This window comes from Toxorhynchites rutilus, chromosome 2, assembly GCF_029784135.1.
Source record: "Toxorhynchites rutilus septentrionalis strain SRP chromosome 2, ASM2978413v1, whole genome shotgun sequence".
NCBI lineage: Eukaryota > Metazoa > Arthropoda > Insecta > Diptera > Culicidae > Toxorhynchites > Toxorhynchites rutilus.
In genome coordinates this window covers 268956306-268976066 of record NC_073745.1, presented here as the reverse complement: position 1 = coordinate 268976066, position 19761 = coordinate 268956306, and the positions used below count along the sequence as shown (strand labels likewise).

The 19761-nt window shown below is 37.0% G+C and overlaps 1 protein-coding gene across 3 annotated transcripts in view; it reads right to left on the bottom strand.

Moving 5' to 3' along the window:
- The window catches only part of LOC129768843 (uncharacterized), a 539752-nt gene that overhangs the window by 496338 nt on the left and 23653 nt on the right, over positions 1–19761 (bottom strand). The gene's annotated exons all lie outside the window — the stretch shown is intronic.

Below are 19761 nucleotides of genomic sequence, written 5' to 3'. Positions count from 1 at the left end.
ACTCTGCATTTTCGCCGCTGATTTATATTTACATATTGTAATAAATTGACAGACAGTTCACACAAAACATTCAATCGGACAGGACGTTTTTATTGATAGTGAAGAAAGCGAAAATTGAGGATAGAGGAGAAAGTAAAGTTGAAAGTGAATTAGAAAGAAAGTGAAGTTATCGGAGAAAAACAAAAAAGGACAACACAACGTAGGAAGGTACGGATTCAACAGATACTTATTATATCAATAGAGAATAGTCAGAAACTCGACTAGAAAGTAATCACATTTTGTAATACATCAGAAAACATTTATTTTCCTTTATTTTCTTTTTTTACTGTCAGTCCCAGTCAGTCAGTGCTTTCCTACCAAAAACTTCAACGTTGACCCCTAAGGACCGACGCCGGACTCAATATGTTAAAAAGACTCGGAGAAAGATCGAATCAGAATCGGCTGTTTTTCGGCCAATTCGACATGAAATTTGGAATCTCAAAAACATACCTGGATAAATTGTTTCAGATGCGAAACAGACACTACAAGGTGCCTTCAAAACAAGGGACAAACAGTTATAATTTTCTTGCTGTATACGTACAAAAAGCAGACTCGGCCTTTTAGATGATTTTTTGAATAAACAATAAAAACAAAGTGACTATTGACAAAAATTACATTTCACTTTCGGGTGTTAGGTGTCAGATTGCTCTAATTTTTATGTAAATGTGGTTGTACGTGTGTTTTGACACAAGTGATTTTTTTTTGTGGAATTTGAAGAGGATTGCGTGGTACAAAAAATATTTTATATTTTTTGACATTTCGAAATTTTAGAAAAAATAATAGTTGTGAGACCCAGCACTACTCTTATGTCTATTTGAATGTGTTGTGAGATTTTTTTCAGAATTTTCAAATAATTACACGACACAAAAAATATTTTAAAATTAAAAAAAATATTTTGAGATACTACTTCTGCGCTAATTTTTTTAATTTACGTGTGTGTTTTAATGTTTTTTCAAAATTTTTAGAGTAGTATAAACAAATATTTTTCGATATTTCAATTTTTATTTACAAGTGTTTTTGTATGTTTGATTTTATAAGATTTATATATTTATATAAGACCATTTATTAATGCTTACAGTACAAAAACTATAAATTATTTTTGGCATTTCTATATTTTGAAAAGAAAATCTTGCAATCCCGTGTCTACCAATTTTTATTGAAATGTGTTTTTATGTGTGATTTTTTCAGAATTCAAAAGTAATTGCGTGGTACTAAAAAAATACATTTTCTTACATTTTGAACATTGAAATTGAAATTTTGAAATAATAAATGTATAGAAATACTGCTCTAATTTTTATTAAAATGTGTTTTTGATATGTTGATTTTTCCAGAGGTCTTCAAAAGAATGCACAGTACAAAAATATTTTATGATATGTATGATATGATATGTATGATTATTTTGTTTTTTTTTATTTATCTGTTTTTTTTTTATTTTTAGACCCAGTAATGTTCTAATTTCTATTCAAATATAGCCGTACGTGTTTTTTTTTATTCGTGATTTTTTTGTCAAACATTTTTGGATTTTTTTATCAAACATTTTTGATAAATAAAAAAAAATATCTATCATAAATAGCTCCTGATAAATTCTGGATATTTTTTATTCGTGTGTGAAAGGTGACTTCTAAATTCAAGGGTTTGAATCAAAAATATTTTTTTTCTTTTATGTTCAAAACACGAAAAAAATATGTGTAAAAAAATGAAAAAACTCGACTCGATTGTATACAGAATTCGATTATATACAGTGAGAAGAAATCGAAGACTGTATATAGGGTAAATGTACCAATAGTGGCGTAGATGGTCACTAGTAAAATGACATGTTTATCATTTCATTGAAAAATTGATTGTTTTGTTAATAGTTACCACGTTGTGCATTTAAAAACTAAAGGTTTTTAAGAAAATCAACGTTTGTTACCATAGCTATTTGTGCCTTTAGTGCATGTAAGGTTCCTGAAATGGTTGTGGAATGGAGGTAGTTTTCAAAACTTGTAATTTCTATTAAAAAAATGTTAATTTTGTTGAACAGTAATAAGTAGATAAAACAGGTTGAGTTAAAAAAATCATAGAAATAAATGTAAATGTCACAAAAATGAAAACCCCATTTTCTTTTTTTTTTCGGTTTTCAAAAAACTCAATCTTTGAGGGCTGTGCGACACAAGTAAATGAAATCCGATTGAGCTAATATTTTGCATTTGGACGATCAAATGATCGTGCAAATCAACATTTCGCAGCAAGTTCCGAATGAAAAATCGAGATAACTGTTTTTATTGGCACCCAAAACCATACGTTTTGCCTCATATTTGGAAAAAAACAGTCCCAGAGTGTCGATTTTTGACAACATTTTTTTGGAGATGCCAGTAAATCTCGACGTTTCATGCAATTTTAAGACATTTGGCATCAATTTTTTTTTTGAAAACCCCGATTTTTCGATTTTCAAAAAACTCAAGCTTTGTGCCACTCTCCCAAAGGTCCGATTGAGCTGATATTTTGCATAGAGTGTATTTTCGAGGTGGTGAACATTTTTTATGAGGTAACTTGAAATTCGAGATGTCCATTTTCATTGGCACCCTAATGTGCAGTTTTCGCTGCAGAATCCATTGTTAAAATCTTAAAGTTAAAAAGTGTTTTTGGCACAAGATTAATAGATTTTTGCCGTTTTGTACCCTGAATATTTACAAAAATCTCAACTGTGAACAATTTGTTTACGCTTGACACTTATAAACATTGGGATGCAACTACTATGGAAGCAAAGGCGTTTCTATGTGCCAATAGTGGTACAGTGGAAAAACAGGGGACAATCGATTAAAAACGAATTGATTGCTAATGAATCGATGAAGCAATGAGTTTTCTTAACGATGAGTTCCAAAATTTTGTAAAACTTTGTTTTCACTCAATAAATATCCGATAAATAAAATAATATGTTGCTTAAGAGAACACAAGAAATCAGTCAGTAGTTGAATAATAGTTTTTTTTCATAAGTTTCATATTGGGAAAAAGGAATTTTCACCTCAAGCACTTGATGTAAACCTAAAAAACATATTGTATTAAGCTTTTTTTTTGCTACACCCAAACTAGCGTTGGCAAAAAACATGCCATCTTTGGCAGAAAAGATGCCATTTCCTGGTCATGAGAGTTAAATGCGCAAATAATGAGCTATTTTGAAGCTTAAAAATGGTTTGTATGTATGCGTGCAGACATCTCTTTCTGTTTTCTTTTCTCTTTTAATTTGGGATTGTGCAAAAAAAAAGTCCTTACGACGTCAATGGGGATCGAACCAAGGCTGGCTGGAATGCGAAGTTACTTTACATGACCAAGCTATCCATATAGCTGCCAGCGCTATTATGAAGGAGCGTGATAATATTACACCTCATTATAAAATGAAGTTGGAAGGTGTTTTCTAAGCCGATAAAGAAGAACATGAACGAGAATATATCTTTCTCTGTTTGGGCCGTGTATTTGGCAAACTATACGAAAAGCTTTCATTTAAATGTGTCTCCTGCTTCGCTCCCTCATATTGGCACTAGCATATATATTATACAAATGATATACATGTATTGGGGAGTAGAACATTTTATGTTATCTTTCAGCTCATTTAATGTAATAAATCGGGATGCCAGAAAATGTGCTGAAAATTAACTTTGGGTGTAGTCTTAATCAAATTTCAAGAAAGAACTCATTCTATCTCACTACATTCACTAAGGGCACGTTTACCCTTAATCGAGTCTGCCCTGTATTTCGATTTTTATTTTTATTTTGAGTTTTTATTCAAATTTTCGTACGTGAAATAAAAAAAATAAATATTATCAAAATCAAATTTATGGAAAGTTTGATTTTTTTTTGAGAATTGTAAGAGTATTTTGAGCGACACAAAAAATTTGAAATTGGACAACTTGAAGTTATAAAAAATAATAATACTTAGTATTGATCCAATTTTTATTTTAATTTTTTTTTCAGCATGTGTGTTTTTTTTCCACAATTTGAAGAGCGACTCCAAAAACTTTAAAATGTTATTAGTATTCCGAAATTCTGAAAACAAAGTTGTTTTGAGACCCTGGCCTTGCGAGTTTTTATTTAAATGGGTTTCTATATGTGATTTTTTTTTCAGAATTTCAAGAGCATTGCGTGATACAAAAAATATTTTTTTTTTGTTGCTTCGAAATTTTCATTTAGATTTTGTTTTCAATTTTGAGGCCCAGCACAGCTCTTATTTTTATTTAAATGTGTTTTTGATTAGAGTAATTTTTTTTCAGAATTTGAAACTCTTTTTGCGAGACAAAATGCATTTCATATTTTTTGGCATTTCGAAATTGGAGAAAAAACAAATTTTCAGGTTTTTCTAATTATTGTTTCAATATGTTTATTTCGACGCGAGTGACTTTTTAAGAGTTTTAGGATCATTGTGCGATATATATAAATATTTTTAAATTTTTTGTGTTTTGTTTTCTTTTATTTTGGGACCAAGTTCCTCTTCCCCTTCCTTTTCTTCTAATGTGAAGAAAACTTCTGGTACTTTTCACTAAACAGCTATCTGAAAATTATTTTAGAAATCCATTTGAATTCGTAGTGATTGTGCTAAATTATGTGAAATGAAATGTAGTGGGCGTCTTCGCTAGGAGCAGTACGGAATGAAAAAAGGTATAGACGAATTTCACGCCAACTCGACTGGCCGTTGGCAGCACCATCTCAGATAGTAGTGAAACGTTGTGGGTGTAAAGATATGCGTCATTTAAGCAACTTTGTATACTTGAAATATTCGAAAAAGAATTAGACCACTTTTCGAAAAAAGCCAAAAATGTTTTCTTAATTTTTTACAAAAATTTATAATACAAAATACCTACAAAATTCCTGGCAAAGAATGAATATAGGAAATTGTTTAAATTTTCTCAAAAAAAAATAGCAAAAGTTTTTTGAAAAAAAATTCGCTAAGAACAAAATTATTTTATAAATTAAAATTCTTTTTTCTCAAATTTTTTTTTCTTAAATTCTCAAAAATGAATACATGAATAGCACTTACAATTTCCAATAAGTCGTACATACATCGTAAGATGGGCTATTCTACAGGGAAAAAGTTATTCTAACAACAACTTTTTTATTTTTTCTTTAAAAAAAATTACAATGATTCCTTATTTTGTTTAAAATCAAGATAGCGATTCTAGTTTCTGATCTTATTAAAATATGAACTTTTGTCGAAGACATCAACTTTCTATCTTTTATAGTTTTTAGAATATAAGTCATTTTTGAATGCAGACTACTGAAAAAAATAATATTTTGCTCGCAACATTTTTGTATGTAAATTCTCACGTTTAACAAATTTTTGACATATTTGTAAATAGAGCAAAGTAGGCAGAGCTTGTTAATTGCGATAATTTATATATAAAAATGTTTTGAATTAAGCATTAATAGTATTTTTTCAAAGAAAAAAAAATTAAAGTTGTTCGAAAAACTTGAACTATACAACTTCTATCTTTCTTAATTTGGCTGCAATATCGATATAAACAATTCCTGGTGAAAATTCAAGCAAAACCTTCAAAAATCACGATTTTTACCCCACTGTACATATAATAGCCACTTAAACTTCATCTTAACGTTGCAAGGTTACATTTCTTCATGAAATAAGCCATATTTGAAATATAAAAAAAATATTTTTTTCCAAAATTGTATATAATCGAATCACATATAATCGAATCCGACCTGTACTGTATTCTATTAGTCAAATCATTTCATTTTTTATTGAGGGGATTGCAAAAAATACATAGTCGACCATTTTGTGGCGGCGACTTTTTCGAATTTATGTTGTTCATAGTGTAGTGTATTCTCCAAATCAAGCCATTCAGCCATTTTTTTGCGGCGGCCAAATTGAATTTTTCAAGATCATGGAATACGCAGTTTTATAATGACAGTAGAATAAAATGTATGCTCCAAATTTCAGATCAATCATTCAACAGGTACAGGGTCAATTTTCTATTAATGTGGGACAACCCTACAAACATTCAAACATACATAGAAAACGGTTCAAGCTGAATGAAACCATTCAAAAAGTAATTAGTTGTTTGGGGACTGCGGCCATCTTGAAATTGGATTTTTCATTATCTGCTATGTTCTACTAGTCGAGAACTTTCTTTTGATACAATTTTGGGCATTTTTCATGAATAACTGTGTTCTACTAGTCATGCGTTTCCCATATTGATGAGGTTCTGAGAAAATATGTAATCCGCCATTTTGTAGTGGCCGCATCTTAGATTTAGATTTTTCATAAATAACTGTATTCTACTAGTCATGCCCTTTCATTTGATACCCATATTGATGGGGTTGTGTAAAAAAAATATATAGCGCCATTTTGTAGTGGTGGCCATTTTGGATTTGAATTTTTCACAAATAACTGTATTCTACTAGTTAAGCCCTTTCATCAGATACCCATATTGATGGGGTTCTGAGAATATATGTAATCCGCCATTTTGTAGTGGCCGCCATCTTAGATTTGCATTTTTTATAAATTACTGTATTCTACTAGTCAAGCCTTTCATTTGATACCCATATTGATGGGGTTGTGGAAAAATATATATGGCGCCATCTGACGGTGTCGGCCATTTTGGATTTGTATTTTTCATAAATAACTGTGTTCTACTAGTCAAGCCTTTTCATTTGATACCCATATTGATGGGGTTGTGAAAAAAAATATATATGGCGCCATTGTGGATTTGAATTTTTCATAAATAACTGTGTTTTACTAGTCAAGCCCTTTCATTTGATACCCATATTGATGGAGTTCTGAGAAAATATGCAATCCGCCATTTTGTAATGGCCGCCATCTTGGATTTGCATTTTTCATTAATAACTGTGTTCTACTAGTCAAGCCCTTTCTTTTGATACCCATATTAGCTATTCAATATGGAATTATTATACAAATTATCCAAAATTTCCGAAAATCAAAAATAAAATACTCCAGAAAATCGAGTCTAAAATTCCGGATAATCGAATCCCGGATAATCGAGTCTCCGGATAATCGAGGGTCCGGATAATCGAGTCCGACCTGTATTAGGAATCGCTTGATGAAAAAACACCATGTTTTACCTTTTGAAGCAGATCCATCCATACAAAGTAAGTTTTTGGTATATCTTGTATATCAGCCTCGAAATCATATATTTGACATTTTCAATTCGTTATTCGACACTAAAGGTTTTTTCGGTGATACTCTCCGACCTCTTTTGGAGAGTTCTCTTCATTTCTTTCTATTTTTTCAGCTTCACTTAGGCACCTAGTTGTTCATTGAGACTTCATGTATGGAATGCAATTTCGACGATTATTATTAGAGTCTTAGTGCCTTTCTTCTACACGGAGTTCTATCGGCCGTGCCGCATCCACAGAAACTTTTGATATGAAGAGTCCGAAAAACAAATAATCAATGTTTCCAGATCCATTTCTATCATTTATGTGACCACCTCCGCAACTGAACGGAAAATTGATGTCGAAATTTCAATATCACTCTCCGTCAAAAACAAGTCTAGAATAGATGTATATTCCCATGTGATATTTTTTTCTGTACATCGTTCCTAAGAAGACTGTGAAGACACGGAAAAAATACATTTCCATCGCATTTCCTCCCGCTTTGTCTTGATTCCATTTTAGAGTTCCACCAAAAAGAAAAACGCTTTCGCCGGTAAAACGAGCATAAATGAAATGCGAGTCGGCAAGAAGCGCAAGCGTATTTTAAACATGCACACGCATGCGGGTTGCACGTTAAAAATTTAGATTCCGCTGGACTTCTGGACCCGTGGCACGAATGAATAAACTCCTAGCTACCAGCAGCAATCGACAACAGCCGCAGAGCAGCGAATGCAGCGGGAAGGGTCATATGGTTGGTAAATTAATATTCAACGACTTTAGCGAACCCGACTATTTCACTGGCAGCCAGCCGGTCGACTGTGTGCACCACCGAAAGGCACACTGATAGTGATCTATGGCTCAATAACAACGCCATCGGAGAAGGGATGAACAAACTTCGATTGGTCCGGGGGAATCGACACAGATTCCCCCAGACTTGGGACAACCCTATTTTTTTCGGGCACAGCTGGTAACGCAATCTGCAACCAGCCAGCAGCAGCAGCGTGTGAAGGATGCTAACATAACAACAGCGAAAATAAACACTCGCATCTCAAGGACAAAAATAGCGAAAACGAATTGAGCCATAATTTATGAGCTGATAGTGAAGAAGGATAATGGAAGTGTCGCCGGTTGTTGGTTTTGTAATTAAGGGACCGTAACGAGTCGCAGTTTATTTTGGCTGTGCAGCTTTGGTTTTTTCGTTTTCCATATTTACTGCTTCTGCCGGAATTGATTTTCGCGTAGCGATTTGCGATGTAATTTGCGTAGTGTTGTTGATGTTTTTCTGTACCACGCATCAGCGGAAATTAATTGACGGGAAATCATAGGAAAACTAAACTTGTCAAACAATGATCACTCATGTAGTGATAAGTCTGCACCTCATTTTGGTTCCCCATCGTTGAAGCGATGAAGACAAACGAAAATATCGAATCCACAATGGAATGATTGTTTGGCGCCGGAAAAAGGCATAGGAAATTACTGACGTATAAATAGGTTTGTCGAACTGTTAATACAGTGCGGAAAACAAATTAGTGGAGTGTGACATTTCGCCTCGTAAAACATCACTAACACATCGTGAACAAATGTGAACTGACAAGAATTAATTGCTATTGGAACAACAGCGGTGAATAGGTCGACTGACAACAAAATCTGAAATGTTGATTTATCACTGAGGCGGGGACTTGTGGAGCATTGGTTTGATGCTCGAAAATAGCTCAACCAAATGGAATGTTTTCTATCTCTTTTCCGAGTAACCATAAAAAGGACACATATTTATAGAAAGTTTAAAACATAATTCTGAGAATGGATTAAGGATATATACGATAGAATTCAAATCAAATTTCTATATCATCGAGAAGAAAATCTGTATCGTTTTGCATATTTGAAGACATTGTTATGGAAAAACATTTTTTTGATTTTTTCATAATGTATATATCGGGATACGGGCAACTTCGATATAACGTACATTTCGCTATCAAAATTGTTGTATCGAATTGTACGTTATATTAAAGCATACTAAAGAACTCAGAAACATAGCAGTTAGTAAATAATGATGATATAGGCGAAATTCATACCAACTCGACTGGCCGTTGGCAGCACAATTTCAGATAGCCGTGAAACGTTGTAGGTGTAAAGACATGTGTCATTTAAGCAACTTTACATACTTGAAATATTCGAAAAATAATTAGACTACCTTTTGGAAAAAGCCAAATTTTTTTTTCTTAATTTTTTACAAAAAATTATAACATAAAAACTATGAAACCTATAAAATTCATGTCAAAGGATGAAATGTAGGAAATTGTTCAAATTTTCACAAAAAAAATACCAAAAACTTTTTGGAAAAAAAATTTGCTGACAAAAAAGTTATTTAAAAAATTTAAACTCATTTTTCTCAAATACGTATTTTTTTTTAAATTTCCAAATATATATATATATATATATGAATAGCCTTTTTTATTTCCAACAAGTCGTCCATACATCGGAAGATGGGCACATTTACAGGGAAAAAGTTTTCCGAAGAACAACTTTTTCATGTTTTCTTTGAAAAAAATACAACTAATCCTAATTTTGTTCAGAGTCAGGATAGCGATATAGTGTATTCGACAAAGTTTTAGATATTATTGAAATATTAACTTTTGTCGAAGACGCCAACATTCTATCTGTTATAGTTTTTGGAATATAAGTCATTTTTGTATGAAGACTCCTGAAAAAAAATAATGATTTGCTCGTAACATTTTTGTGAGTAAATTCTCACGCTTGACATGTTTCTAAATACATTCTTCGCCGATTGCCCGAAGTAACCAGACGAAGGAAATTCGCTTCCAAGTTCCGTTATCGGTTACCGCGTGATTGTTGTTTTTTTTGCCGCTGAAGAGTTCATTTCGCTATCTGGATAGTGAGTGAAGTGCCCTGCCTGCAAGTGGATAGAGGCTTTCATCCTCGGAAAGCCAAGCATTGGTTTTTGTTTTGTCGCTGATTCGCCGACATTGGAGATTTCGCCGAGTCATCGTGCCAACAGTGACAGTGCGGGTAAGCTTTCACCGACGACTGTGTGTAGTGGTGTCGTAGGCACATTCCCACCACCAACGAGCTTTCAGCACGCTCCCGTTCATCTGCACTGGAGTGCGTTCATAGGTGAATAACATTAAATATACTGAGAGAAAATATTTAATAATTATAAGTTTTTTGTTTTTTTTTGTTTTTGTGAATTATTTTATTGTGAAATATTGTTTAAAAAAATACTTAGAATATAAGTGAAAATTTAAAATGGCAGAGAGTGGGGGACCTTCGGATATGGAGGTCTCTGACTCTAGTTCCCTCCTAACGGATAAAAAAAAGTCACTCAAACGTGTTCCAAATACGGAAGATACTTCTTCTGGGGACGAGTCAGCTAACCCTACCAAGCCTCCCTCCAAAAAACTAGCAAATCTCCCATCTGCCGTTAACGATCCCACTCTACCTTCAACCTCGTCTTCTCCCTCTGTTCTTCCCGCTCCTTCTCAACCTTCGCCTTCCCACTCTCAATCCCCGTCCTCGCCTTCCCCCCCTGTTATTCCCACTCCCCGTGTAAAGGTCTATCCAGAAGATGCGCCCGGAACTGGTCCCTGGGTTGTTTTCTTCAGGCCTAAGCCAAATGGAAAGGCGTTGAGAGTCATGCAGATCGCGAAAGATCTGGCAAGGTATACCTCCGTTTCGGAAATTTCGAAGGTTAGACCAAACAAATTGCGAGTTGTCGTGAATGATCGAAAAGACGCAAACAAGATTGTTGTCGATCAGCATTTTACAATTGAGTATCGGGTCTACATTCCCTCTCACATAGTCGAAATTGAGGGTGTGATAACCGAAACGGGCTTGACGTGCGAATACATTACGAGTGAAGGTACCGGCCGTTTTAAAAAACTGCCCTCGACGACTGTTAAGATCTTGGGTTGCCGCCAGCTCGGAACAGTCTCCCATGAAGGAGAAGAAAAGAAATTTACGCCGTCCAACTCGTTTCGAGTCACCTTCGCTGGTTCAGCTCTCCCTGACTACGTGATGGTAGATAAATTGAGGTTAGCCGTGCGACTTTTTATTCCAAAGCCAATGACTTGTCTAAAGTGCAAGTCAGTTGGTCACACGGCTGCTTATTGTGCCAATAAAGAACGATGTGCCACTTGCGGAGAACAACATGAGGGGAAATCCTGCAGTGCGACTGAGCATAAGTGTCCATATTGCGGGGGATCCCCACGCGTGCTCTCAGCTTGTGAAACATACAAGGCTCGCTAGGAGAAACAGAAGCGCTCTTTGAGGGAACGCTCTAAACGCACTTTCGCAGAAATTTTGAAGGGCGCTTCTCCACTGGCTCAAGAACAACAACCAATCAATACACACAATGCCTTCGCTACGTTGCCAGTTGACGAAATGGAAGCGGATACAGCTAACGGGGGCACGCCGTTTATTTCTCAAGGGAATCCCCGGCGCAAAAATGTGACCACTCCCAAAGTTCAAAGACAAGTCCCTCCGGTGATACCCCCTGTTAGCTTGCCCAAAAAATCGAGTGCAGCGGATAAGCAAAATCAGGTCCCTCCTGGCCTCCGTGGTAATAGTTCACCTTCGAACGACCCAGCACTCGAGGGGACATCAAAAACCCCAACTGTCCCTGTTTTTCCGTCAAGATCAACTTCCCAATCGGGATTTATAAAGTTGTCTGACCTTGTGGATCAAATCTTCACGTGTTTTAATGTTTCCGACTCCATCAGAGCCATTGTCACCGCAATGCTTCCAGTACTAAAGACAATTTTGCAGCAATTGATGCAAACATGGCCCCTCCTTGCAATGATTATCTCTCTTGATGTCTAATTTAAATAGAGAGGTCGGAGATATCACTGTTTTACAGTGGAATTGTCGTAGTCTTATCCCTAAATTGGATACATTCAAATTTCTAATTCATAAACTCAATTGTGATGTTTTTGCTCTATCCGAAACCTGGCTCTCTTCTCAAAATGATCTCTCTTTCCACGATTTTAATATAATACGCTTGGACCGCGATGACAGATACGGAGGGGTACTATTGGGGATCAATAAGTGTCACTCATTTTTTAGAATTGACCTTCCACCTATTGGAGGGATCGAAGCTGTTGCTTGTCATGCAAACATCAGAGGCAAAGACCTCTGTATAGTCAGCTTGTATTGGCCTCCGAGAGCTGCGGTTAGCCGCAAGCAACTTGTTGACATGTGCTCACTCCTTCCTGAGCCACGATTAATCTTGGGAGACTTCAACTCTCACGGAACTGCCTGGGGGGAACCGTACGACGATAATCGTTCATCGTTGATATATGACCTTTGTAACTCAAACGTGTTCCAAATACGGAAGATACTTCTTCTGGGGACGAGTCAGCTAACCCTACCAAGCCTCCCTCCAAAAAACTAGCAAATCTCCCATCTGCCGTTAACGATCCCACTCTACCTTCAACCTCGTCTTCTCCCTCTGTTCTTCCCGCTCCTTCTCAACCTTCGCCTTCCCACTCTCAATCCCCGTCCTCGCCTTCCCCCCCCTGTTATTCCCACTCCCCGTGTAAAGGTCTATCCAGAAGATGCGCCCGGAACTGGTCCCTGGGTTGTTTTCTTCAGGCCTAAGCCAAATGGAAAGGCGTTGAGAGTCATGCAGATCGCGAAAGATCTGGCAAGGTATACCTCCGTTTCGGAAATTTCGAAGGTTAGACCAAACAAATTGCGAGTTGTCGTGAATGATCGAAAAGACGCAAACAAGATTGTTGTCGATCAGCATTTTACAATTGAGTATCGGGTCTACATTCCCTCTCACATAGTCGAAATTGAGGGTGTGATAACCGAAACGGGCTTGACGTGCGAATACATTACGAGTGAAGGTACCGGCCGTTTTAAAAAACTGCCCTCGACGACTGTTAAGATCTTGGGTTGCCGCCAGCTCGGAACAGTCTCCCATGAAGGAGAAGAAAAGAAATTTACGCCGTCCAACTCGTTTCGAGTCACCTTCACTGGTTCAGCTCTCCCTGACTACGTGATGGTAGATAAATTGAGGTTAGCCGTGCGACTTTTTATTCCAAAGCCAATGACTTGTCTAAAGTGCAAGTCAGTTGGTCACACGGCTGCTTATTGTGCCAATAAAGAACGATGTGCCACTTGCGGAGAACAACATGAGGGGAAATCCTGCAGTGCGACTGAGCATAAGTGTCCATATTGCGGGGGATCCCCACACGTGCTCTCAGCTTGTGAAACATACAAGGCTCGCTAGGAGAAACAGAAGCGCTCTTTGAGGGAACGCTCTAAACGCACTTTCGCAGAAATTTTGAAGGGCGCTTCTCCACTGGCTCAAGAACAACAACCAATCAATACACACAATGCCTTCGCTACGTTGCCAGTTGACGAAATGGAAGCGGATACAGCTAACGGGGGCACGCCGTTTATTTCTCAAGGGAATCCCCGGCGCAAAAATGTGACCACTCCCAAAGTTCAAAGACAAGTCCCTCCGGTGATACCCCCTGTTAGCTTGCCCAAAAAATCGAGTGCAGCGGATAAGCAAAATCAGGTCCCTCCTGGCCTCCGTGGTAATAGTTCACCTTCGAACGACCCAGCACTCGAGGGGACATCAAAAACCCCAACTGTCCCTGTTTTTCCGTCAAGATCAACTTCCCAATCGGGATTTATAAAGTTGTCTGACCTTGTGGATCAAATCTTCACGTGTTTTAATGTTTCCGACTCCATCAGAGCCATTGTCACCGCAATGCTTCCAGTACTAAAGACAATTTTGCAGCAATTGATGCAAACATGGCCCCTCCTTGCAATGATTATCTCTCTTGATGTCTAATTTAAATAGAGAGGTCGGAGATATCACTGTTTTACAGTGGAATTGTCGTAGTCTTATCCCTAAATTGGATACATTCAAATTTCTAATTCATAAACTCAATTGTGATGTTTTTGCTCTATCCGAAACCTGGCTCTCTTCTCAAAATGATCTCTCTTTCCACGATTTTAATATAATACGCTTGGACCGCGATGACAGATACGGAGGGGTACTATTGGGGATCAATAAGTGTCACTCATTTTTTAGAATTGACCTTCCACATATTGGAGGGATCGAAGCTGTTGCTTGTCATGCAAACATCAGAGGCAAAGACCTCTGTATAGTCAGCTTGTATTGGCCTCCGAGAGCTGCGGTTAGCCGCAAGCAACTTGTTGACATGTGCTCACTCCTTCCTGAGCCACGATTAATCTTGGGAGACTTCAACTCTCACGGAACTGCCTGGGGGGAACCGTACGACGATAATCGTTCATCGTTGATATATGACCTTTGTAACAGCTTCAATATGACCGTTTTGAACACTGGGGAAACAACACGTGTACCTAAACCTCCTGCTAACCCAAGTGCTCTTGACCTCTCGCTTTGCTCGAATTCACTATCGTTAGATTGCAAGTGGAATGTAATCCAGGATTCCAACGGTAGTGACCACTTGCCAATCAAAATTTCTATCACCAATGGGTTGAATTCTTCTGAATCAATAAACATGGCATACGACCTCACAAGACACATTGACTGGAAAAAATATGCGGACGCGATTGCTCTAGTCATCAATTCCAGAGATGGTTTGCCTCCATTGGAGGAGTATAACTTCATTTCTCGTTTGATCTATGACAGCGCGGTTCGCGCTCAAACGAAACCCATCCCAGGTTCCACTATTCGTCGAAGGCCTCCCAATCCATGGTGGGATGGCCAGTGTTCCAAGCTTTATGGAGATAAATCGAATGCATTTAAAGCTTTTCGGAAACGTGGAACCATTGAGAATTTTCAAACGTATTTGGACCTTGAAAATCAATTTAAAAACTTGATCAAAGGGAAAAAACGTGCTTATTGGCGAAATTTCGTGGGAGGTTTATCACGAGAAACATCATTGAAAAAATTATGGAAAGTGGCTCGAAACATGAGAAATCGCTCTTCATCCAATGAAAGCGAGGAATATTCACATCGATGGATTTTTAATTTTGCACGAAAGGTTTGTCCCGATTCCGCTCCAGTGCAAAGAATTATTCGAGATATACCACAAGATAGGTGCGATCTTGATTCCGAGTTTTCGATGGTAGAATTCTCTCTTGCTCTCCTTTCATGTAACAATTCTGCTCCGGGATCGGATAGAATTAAGTTCAACTTGCTGAAAAATCTCCCTGATGTGGCGAAACATCGCTTGTTGAACTTATTCAATCGGTTTCTGGAGCATAATATTGTTCCAGATGATTGGAGACAAGTACGAGTTATAGCTATTCAAAAACCCGGAAAACCCGCGTCCGACTTCAATTCGTACCGCCCAATAGCAATGCTGTCTTGTATACGGAAATTGTTGGAGAAAATGATCTTGTTTCGCCTTGATCGATGGGTTGAAACGAATGGCCTACTCTCAGATACACAATATGGGTTCCGCAGGGGCAAGGGGACGAATGATTGTCTTGCGTTGCTTTCTTCAGAAATTCAAATGGCTTACGCCGAAAAAAAAAATGGCTTCAGTATTCTTGGACATAAAGGGGGCCTTTGATTCTGTTTCAATAGAGGTTTTGTCAGACAAATTACAATCTCGGGGTCTGCCGCCTCTATTGAATAATATGTTATATAACTTGCTTTGTGAGAAACATTTGAACTTTTCTCACGGAGATTCGGCAGTAAGTCGGGTCTCTTACATGGGACTCCCCCAGGGCTCATGTTTAAGCCCCCTTTTGTACAACTTCTACGTAAGCGACATCGACAATTGCCTTACACAAAATTGCAGCCTAAGACAACTTGCAGATGATGGAGTGGTGTCTGTCGTAGGATCAAACGAATCCGACCTGCAAGAATCCTTACAAGATACTTTGAACAATTTTTCAACCTGGGCCATTGGGCTAGGGATCGAATTCTCCACGGAGAAAACAGAGATGGTGGTTTTTTCTAGGAAGCATAAACCAGCAAAACCAAAGCTTCAACTTTTGGGTAAACCGATCATTCATGCTATGTCATTCAAGTATCTTGGGGTCTGGTTCGACTCTAAATGTACTTGGGGGGCCCATATTAGGTATCTGAGTAAAAAATGTCAACAAAGAATAAACTTTCTCCGTACAATTACCGGCACCTGGTGGGGAGCCCATCCCGAAGATCTTATTATGTTGTATCGAACAACTATTCTCTCAGTGATGAAGTATGGCAGTTTCTGTTTTGAATCAGCTGTCAAAACACACCTCATTAAACTCGAGCGAATTCAGTATCTTTGTCTCCGTATCGCGTTGGGATGTATGCCCTCAACGCATACCATGAGTCTCGAGGTTTTGGCAGGCCTACTCCCACTAAAAGATCGCTTCAATTTATTATCTCTTCGGTTCCTCATCCGGTGTAAGGTTATGAACCCATTGGTGATCGGAAATTTTGAGCAGCTGATCGAGCTAAATTTTCATTCTGGATTCATGAGCTCATATCATGAATTCGTCTCCATGCAGATTAATCCTTCTTCGTATATTCCCAACCGTGTTTGTTTTCCTGACTACATCAATTCCTCTGTGCATTTTGATCTGTCCATGAAGCAGGATATCCATGGAACATCAGATTATCTTCGATCGAGGATCGTTCCAACGATCTTCGATGCAAAGTATGGGGATATCAATTGTGATAATATGTACTTTACAGATGGGTCCTCTATGAATGAGTCCACAGGATTTGGAGTGTTCAACGAATTTTTTAGCACCTCACACAGTCTTCAGAATCCTTGCTCAGTGTATATTGCTGAATTGGCAGCGATACACTGGGCGCTGGACAGTGTCGCCTCACGACCTGTTGAACACTATTACATTGTAACGGATAGTCTTAGCTCTGTCGAAGCTATCCGTTCAGTGAGGCCGGAAAAGCACTCGCCGTACTTCCTTGAGAGAATACGAGAAATTTTGAGTGCTTTATCCAGACGCTGTTATGTCATTACCTTTGTCTGGGTCCCTTCACATTGCTCAATTCTGGGTAATGAGAGGGCTGACTCATTAGCAAAGGTAGGTGCAATTGAAGGCGATATTTATCAGCGTCAAATCGCCTTCAATGAATTTTATTCTTTAGTCCGCAAAAATACCATAGTTAACTGGCAACGCAAATGGAACGAAGATGAATTGGGCCGGTGGCTCCACTCGATTATCCCTAAGGTTAGCCTCAAACCATGGTTCAAAAGTCTGGACTTGAGTCGAGACTTTATTCGCACCTTCTCCCGACTCATGTCCAATCACTGTTCGTTAGATGCGCTACTCTTTCGTATTAATCTTGCCGACAACAATCTTTGTGTTTGTGGCCAAGGTTACCACGACATCGAGCACGTTGTTTGGTCGTGCGAGCTGTATCTTGTCGCCAGATCGAATTTAGTAGTCACCCTTCGGGCCCGAGGAAGGCAGCCCATGGTGCCGGTGAGAGACGTGTTGGCTCGGTTAGACCTTGATTACATGTCCCAAATATATGTATTCCTTAAAGCTATCGATCTTCGTGTGTGATTGTCCTTATACCCTTAGTTTTTCCTTTTCCTTTTCCTTTGTGAGAGATCGGATCCCTTCTTAAGAATAAGATGAAATGTAAATACATATTTGATATAAGATAGGTTTAAGAATTGAGTGTGATGAGTGTGATTGAGAGTGTGAGTGTGATCATTGTCAACATATCCTCATATCCCCTCCTTTTCCTGAAGAAAATATATACCCTTCTAAACTCGAGTTGACCGCGAGTAATCGGTTTCCTATATTATTAACATTAGAATTAAGGAAAATGTATATATACTAGTAACAATACAGTAAGGAGTTCGGCTCCTTTAAACCTATGTAACTGAGCCTGTAAAAATAAACGATTTAAATAAAAAAAAAATGTTTCTAAATAGAGAAAACTTAGCAGATCATGCAAATTGCGATAATTTATACATAAAAATGTAACGAATAGAACATTAATAGCATGTTTTCAAAGAAAAACATGAAAAAGTTGTTGTTCGAAAAACTTTTTCCATGTAAATGTGCCCATCGTCCGATGTATGGAAAACTTATTTGAAATTTTAAGGGCTATTTATATCTATTGTTTCAGGTTTTTAAAAGCATATTTTTTCGAGAAAAATTAATTTTAATTTTCAATTTTATTTACAATGAAATTTTTTTCCAAAAAATTCTTGGATAATTTTTAATGAAAACCCAAGTAATTTCCTACATTTCATTCTCTGACCACATTTTTGCAGACCTCATAGTTTTTAAATTAAGATTAAGTTGAAAAAAACTCAAAATTTAAAAAGATATCTACACAAAAATCTATCAGACCTACAAAACTTTAGTCAAAGAATGAAATGTTGTATTTTTTTCAAAGAAATTTGGAATTTTGAAAAAAATTCTTTTTTGAGAAAAATGAATTTTAATTTTTGAAATAACTTTTTTGTCAGCGAATTTTTATTCCAAAAAATATTTTGGTATTTTTTGTGAAAATTCAAATAATTTCCTACATTTCATCCTTTGACATGAATTTTATAGGTATCATAGTTTTCATGTTATATTTTTTTGTAAAAAAATTAGAAAAAAAATTTGGCTTTTTCCAAAAAGTAGTCTAATTATTTTTGGAATATTTCAAGTATGTAAAGTTGCTTAAATGACCCATGTTTTTACATTCACAATGTTTCACTGCTATCTGAAATGGTGCTGCCAACGGCCAGTCCAGTTGGCATGAAATTCGTCTATAATCCAACTAGAAGGTGAAGCCAACCTTTCTAATGATGTTTCCCTTCATACTGTTGATTGAGGGTAAATAGATAAAATGAACACTTACTTGTTGAAAAAACCCTTTTGCCTGTAACAATGCCCTTTTTCCGATGTGTGTGAGTCTTTTTTTTCTAATTCATTTATTTGTAAGGCTCAATCGCATAAGCTTTGTGGAGCCGCTAATTCAAGGTTTGTTTATACAAAGTTTCAAGTAATTGCTATGTTTAGTAGGATTCCACCGAATACTCGCGGTTTACTCGAGGTTAAAAGGGCAACAATTTTTGAGGGACGGGTCAGGTTAGGGATATGGATATGAGGTATCGTTGTCTCAACCGAGAGTTGCCGCACGCACTGTGGCATTGTGCATAATGACCAGGGATGTGTGTGAGTCTTTTTGGTAAAGGGTGTGTCACATCAAATTGCATCACGGAAAAAACGCTGTAGAAATTTAATTTTTAGGAATTATATCTTCAGCTTTCGCTTATACTGCCGTAATCTCGCAAAGTGAAGCAAGCGACATTTTCCTTTTTAGTTATAGATCGATAAAGAATACCAAATGCTTTCAAACAACTGCGGAGTTTTACAGAAATGTGAAAAAATGACCTCGTGAAAGCCTAAAAACGGAGTGGCGCAAGCGCCATTTCCACTGTGATGTGGCGCAAGCGCCATTTTCCCTGTGGTGTGTCGTAATTTGATTGTGATGCGAAGTAATTTTTTTATCTGATCTGATAGCATAGAATGGATTAGCAGGGACAGCAAAATTCACTGTTTATAAATCTCGTCAAATATTTAAATTCATAAAATCAAACTCATCTCAAAGGAAGAAATTATCCTTGATCGATCAGATATTGAACATAAAAATTGTAACTAATTAGTTTAAACTCATCAATT